Raw genomic sequence first — 6,791 nt, forward strand, 5'->3', positions numbered from 1 at the left:
CACACAAATCTGATGCCTCCTGATGAACACACAAATCTGATGCCTCCTGATGAACATACAAATCTGATGCCTCTTGATAAACACACAAGTCTGATGCCTCTTGGCACAACAAGCCAGTCAGAGTACCGCATACAGTCCTGAAGCTGCAGGTTGGTAACTTGTTCTAGCACACGTCTCTTCGGTTTCACTGAGTACTTTGTACTCTGTATTTATGTACTATCTGATTAGGGCTCAACATTTCCTTTTAGTGGTGGCTGAGACACAGTTCCTGGTCCTGCCACCAACTATGACTGTCTTTACTGATTCCTGTTTTCATGATTCTTAATCGTACCTATTCTTGAAGCTGTGAATGACAACTGCCTTCACAGTTACCTCACCCAGTGCATCCCACTTCCTCGTCATCCTAAGAAATCTTTCCAACTTCATGACTTTTCTGTTCCTAGCTTACAAGAGTGCATCTTATACCTGGTGGTAGCCTTACCAACACTGACACGATGATTAAACAGAAGAGAGGACGGGGACTCGAACCGAGGTACTGGCATGTGGCAAGCTTAACATTGTACCATCGAGCCACGAAAGTTATAATACCAAGACCTTACAGACAACAGCTGCCTGGAAAATCCTTACTGTAAGCTTCGTAGCTCAGAGGTGCAGTGTTGGACCTGCTAAATGCCAGGACCACGGATCGAGTCCCCTTCCAGTCTTCTGTTTATTCACTGACAGTCGTTAATTAAAACTTTTCTTGAGTGTATAGACAGTTGAAAAATATTTATTCATGGGGCATTCTATGAAATTTTTGTTAATTTTAAAAGTTTCCCACAAACATTACAGGAATCTGTTCGCAGGTGTTGTTGTTGTTGTTGTTGTTGTTGTTGTTGTTGTATTCACCAGGCATGCGTCATGTACCATGTTGTATTCACCAGGCATGCGTCATGTACCATGTTATACTGTAGCCATGTTATTTATTTATTTATTTGAACATGATACAGAGAAGTACAAGGAATACAATTTTTAAAGTGCAACATGCTGAAGCCCCTTGTATGCAGAGCATTATGGGCAGGCTTAAAATTAACTTAAGATTAACTAAGCAATGATATATTCAGTGGTACAAAAATTATTGTAAAACAGATAACAATTTAGTACAAATGAGTATTACAAAGACAGGTCATATGGTCATTTACTGTGTTGCTGTGTAATCACTAGAATGGAGTATTATGTTAGGTAATGAAGTTAAATAGTAACAAAGTTTGAGTGGGTCACAGGTTGACATTTATGAGACACAATAATGAGATACATATATGAGATACAATTTATGAGATACAATTATTCAGTATTTATTTAGTTGTGGGTGAGTAAGTGATTTTTGAGAAGAGACTTAAATTAATAAACAGACAGTGTTTCTTTTATATTCACAGGTAATGAATTCCAGATTTTAGGGCCTTTTATGTGCATTGAGTTTTTGCATAGTGTGAGATGGACACGAGGAACATCAAAGAGTGATCTGTGTCTTGTGTTATGGTCATGTGTTCTGTTGAGGTTGGCAAGGAGATGTTTGAGGGGAGGGTTTATGTTAGCGTTAAGTGTTCTATGTATGTAGTAGGTGCAGTAATAAGTATGGATGTTTTGTATTGTAAGTAGGTTTAGAGTTTTGAATATTGGTGGAGTGTGCTGTCTGTAGTAGGAATTTGTTATCATTCTGACTGCAGCCTTTTGTTGGGTAATTAGTGGTCTGAGATGGTTAATTGTTGTTGAGCCCCATGCACAAATTCCATAGGTGAGATAGGGGTAAATAAGTGAGTGATATAGGGTCAGGAGGGCTGACTGTGGAACATAGTACCGTATCTTCGATAGTATGCCTACGGTCTTGGAAATTTTTTGGGAAATTTGTTGTATATGTGTTTGAAATTTGAGTCTATTATCAAGGTGGATTCCTAAGAATTTTCCCTCTGTGAGTTTTGTGATAGGTGATCCATTTATCATTATGTTAAGAGACACATCTGCAGCTCTGTTACCAAACTGAATGTAGTAGGTTTTGTGTGACTTTGTCAATGGTCCAAGTCGGATCGAAACGTCGTCGTAAGCTTCTCTCTTTTATGTGCGGGTTATTTGTGTATGTTTTGTCAATGTTTAGAGTAAGTTTGTTGGTCCTCATCCAGGTTGATATTTTCTGTAATTCAGTATTTACAGTATTGGCTAGCATGACTGGGCTCGGGTGAGAGTAGACGTATGTAGTGTCATCTGCAAATAGTGTGGGTTTGAGTAGTTGCGATGCATTTGGTAGGTCATTTATGAATATGAGAAAGAGAAGAGGGCCTAGGACACTTCCCTGTGGGACACCAACTGTAATTGGCTGTGAGGAAGAGTTAGCCCCATTTGTGTACACATATTGACTTCTATTGCTGAGGTATGACTTTAGGTAGTTGAGGGATTGCCCTCTTATACCACAGTGCGGCAATTTTATGTGGAGCAAGTCGTGGTCAACTGTATCGAAAGCTTTACGTAAGTCAGGGAAGATCCCCAGTGGGACTTCTTTTTTCTCTATTGCTGTATAAATATGTTCTACCATGTGGATAATAGCATCATTAGTATTTTTATTAGGCCTGAACCCAAATTGACAGGGGTTGAGTATGTTGTGGGAGATGAGGTAGGAATAGATACGCTTATGGATTAATTTTTCAAAGATTTTAGAGAGAGGGTGTAAGTTGGATATTGGCCTATAGTTATTCAAGTCTGTGTGGTTTCCTCCTTTATGGATCGGGGTGACCCTTGCTATTTTGAGAGCTGTAAGAAAGGTAGAGGATTCAATGGATTTGTTAAAGAGTGTTGCATTGATTGGTGATAGCACCTTTGACACTTTTCTGTATATAATGGGTGGTAAGGTATTTAAATCTCCTGTCTTGTTTTTTAGTTTGTTGATAATAAGGGAGATTTCAGTTGGGTTAGTCGGAGCTAGGAACAGTGTGTTCGGGTAGTTGCCAGTGAGGTAGTCATTGGGTGGGGTATCTGAGCTTGGGATTTTATTGGCAAGGTTTTTTCCTATAGTGGAGAAGAAATCATTGAGTCTGTTTGCTGTTTCAGTAGGTGGGAATTGGGGTTCATCTGGTTTTAATTCAATTTCGCTATTTCGTGTTATCTTTTTGTTCCTAGTATTTCTGATAGGGTTTTCCAGGTCTTTTTTATGTCACCTCGTAAGTTGGATAATCTGTTCTCATAATACAATTTTTTAAACCTTCTTATTAGGCTGGATAGGATTGACGAGTAACGTTTTGTTTGGTCTCTGGTTATGTGACCCATTCTGTACTGTTTTTCGTATAGGTGCTTTGTATTTATGGATTTCAGGATACTGGGTGTTAGCACTAATAATCATATGTGAAGACGTCTGTGTGTAACATTTATTCCTCTGGTTATCTGCTACATCGTGATTAGGTCTCCCCTGTGTAGACAGCCTGTACTGTCTGCACAGACAGTCCATGCTGTCTGCCAGCTTAGTTCATATTTCGCGCCATGCTCGTGCTGCCACCTATAGGCGTTGCCACTTCAGCCTGCCTGCCCTTGCCTCACTCACACAGCGGCCTAGCAGGAAGACACAAGGCCTACTCCTAGCTCTCTCTCGTGGGATGGCCCTCCCGGGCCATGGGCACAACACACAAGCCTGTGTACCCACCACGACTTTTCAATAAAGAAGCCTCCGAAGACGTATCATTTCACACCCCGCTTTCAGTTCACCAAATAAACTCGTTATACCTGGTAACCTCATTGTACCACCATGAGCTCCTGCTGCTGACTCATGATAATCAGGAACAAGAGTTAAAACCGTAGGGGTAATACATCGACTGGGGTAAGGAATGTAAATAGGTTAGATGCATGGAAGGTAACTTAGCTCCTTGGATCAAGAGTACTGATCAGCATCAAAGCATCTCCCTCCCTTCTTCCTCTCTTCGAAGTGTGCGCAACCCACAGTGATGACTTCAAAATATTATCTCGACCTTGATACTTAACAGACGTCAGTGATCACAACATCAACGCTGTGATCTCTGAAGGTCAAGTCAGTCACGGCAACACAGCTGGTAATCAGCAACTACAGTGTCTAAAACTCAAGTACAGTATTTTCTAGTATATAAGGCGCATTTTATCCTACAAAAAGTCTTGGAAAATCAGCTTTATACGCTCAAGGTGAGGGTCAAGGGTAGACTTTGGGTTACGCTGTGGCTAAAGCTCCCGCTTCACACACGGAGGGCCCGGGTTCGATTCCCGGCGGGTGGAAATTCCGACACGTTTCCTTACACCTATTGTCCTGTTCACCTAGCAGCAAATAGGTACCTGGGTGTTAGTCGACTGGTGTGGGTCGCATCCTGGGGGACAAGATTAAGGACCCCAATGGAAATAAGTTAGACAGTCCTCGATGACGAACTGATTTTCTTGGGTTATCCTGGGTGGCTAACCCTCCGGGGTTAAAAATCCGAACGAAATCTTATCTTATCTTAGACACAACGTCTTACGTATCAGATGATCGTGCGCCTAATATGCCGGAAAATACGGTAAATCACAGCAACACAGTCACAGTAAACAGCGGCTACAAGTGCAGTCAGTGAGAGCAAGACAGCAGTAGTGTTGAGTGCCACGGTCTCTCTACTTCAGTATTGTCAGCAGTTAACTGATACAGTGTGACCAACACAATGTTACATCTCAGCCTTCACCAGCACTCGTCTTTACTAATGACTGACTTGAGTGTATCATCTGAGTGGCATCATAGCACCTATATTGTTCTCTCTACTCGGTGTGTGTGTGTGTGTGTGTGTGTGTGTACTCACCTATTTGTGGTTGCAAGAGTCGATTCACAGCTCCTGGCCCCGCCTCTTCGCTGGTCGCTACTAAGGTCCACTCTCTGCTCCAAGAGATTTATCATACCTCTTCTTAAAGCAATGTATGGATCCTGCCTCCACTACATCACTCTCTAGATTATTCCACTTCCTGACAACTCTATGACTTAAAAAATACTTCCTAACATCCCTGTGACTCGTCTGAGTTGTTAACGTCCAGTTGTGTCCCTTTGTTGCAGTGTCCCATCTCTGGAACATTCTGTCCCTGTCCACCCTTTCAATTCCTCTCAGTATTTTATATGTCATTATCATGTCCTCTCCCTATCCCTCCTCTTCTTCAGCGTCGTCAGGTTGATTTCCCTTAACGTCTTCTCCAGGCCTAATCTTTGTTGAAAAATTTTGCACTTTCTTTAATTTCTTGACGTAGGCGGTACTCACCTATTTGTACTCGCCTATTTGTGGTTGCAGGGGTCGAGTCATATCTCCTGGCCCCGCCTCTTCACTGATTGCTACTAGGTCCTCTCTCTCCCTGCTCCATGAGCTTTATCATACCTCGCCTTAAAACTATGTATGGTTCCCGCCTCCACTACTTCACTTTCTAGGCTATTCCACGGCTTGACTACTCTATGACTAAAGAAATACTTCCTAACATCCCTTTGATTCATCTGAGTCTTCAACTTCCAATTGTGACCTCTTGTGTCTGTGTCCCATCTCTGGAACATCCCGTCTTTGTCCACCTCGTCTATTCCGCGCAGTATTTTATATGTCGTTATCATGTCTCCCCTGACCCTCCTGGCCTCCAGTGTCGTCAGGCCGATTTCCCTCAACCTTTCTTCGTAGGACAATCCCCGTAGCTCTGGGACTAGTCTTGTTGCAAACCTTTGCACTTTCTCTAATTTCTTGACGTGCTTGACTAGGTGTGGATTCCAAACTGGTGCTGCATACTCCAGTATGGGCCTGACGTAAATGGTATAGAGTCTTGAACGAATCCTTACTGAGGTATCGGAACGCTATCCGTAGGTTTGCCAGGTTCCCGTATGCTGCAGCAGTTATCTGATTGATGTGCGCCTCAGGAGATATGCTCGGTGTTATACTCACCCCCAGATCTTTTTCCTTGAGTGAGGTTTGCAGACTTTGGCCATCTAAACTATATTGTGTCTGCGGTCTTCTTTGCCCTTCCCCAATCTTCATGACTTTGCATTTGGCAGGGTTGAACTCAAGGAGCCAGTTGCTGGACCAGGCTTGTAGCCTGTCCAGGTCTCTTTGTAGTCCTGCCTGATCCTCATCCGATTTGATTCTTCTCATTAACTTCACATCGTCCGCAAACAAGGACACTTCTGAGTCTATCCCTTCCGTTATGTCATTCACATATACCAAGAAAGCACAGGTCCTAGGACTGACCCCTGTGGAACCCCGCTTGTCACAGGCGCCCACTCTGACACCTCGTCACGTACCATGACTCGTTGTTACCTCCCTGTAAGGTATTCTCATATCCATTGCAGTGCCTTTCCTGTTATGTGTGCCTGATCCTCTAGCTTTTGCAGTAACCTCTTGTGAGGAACTGTGTCGAAGGCCTTCTTGCAGTCCAAAAAAATGCAGTCGATCCACCCCTCTCTCTCTCTTGTCTTACTTCTGTCACCTTGTCATAAAACTCTAGTAGCTTTGTGACACAGGATTTTCCTTCCCTGAAACCGTGCTGGTTGTCAATTATACACTTGTGTGTGTGTGTGTGTGTGTGTGTGTGTGTGTGTGTGTGTGTGTGTGTGTGTGTGTGTGTGTGTGTGTGTACGTCAGGCCAGGATGAGGAGCTGATTACCTCAAAGTCCTTTTGATCTTCAATCATTCTTGTTTGTATTGGACTGATGAAGCCAGTGTGTGTGACCAAACTTTTCCATAATAAAGATTCCCAAGTGTTAAACATGTGTCTAATTTATCAATAAAGGATCGTATTTGAGTACATTTTTCCACCGT

The sequence above is a fragment of the Cherax quadricarinatus genome, chromosome 18 (genome assembly GCF_038502225.1).
Source record: "Cherax quadricarinatus isolate ZL_2023a chromosome 18, ASM3850222v1, whole genome shotgun sequence".
NCBI classification, from domain to species: domain Eukaryota; kingdom Metazoa; phylum Arthropoda; class Malacostraca; order Decapoda; family Parastacidae; genus Cherax; species Cherax quadricarinatus.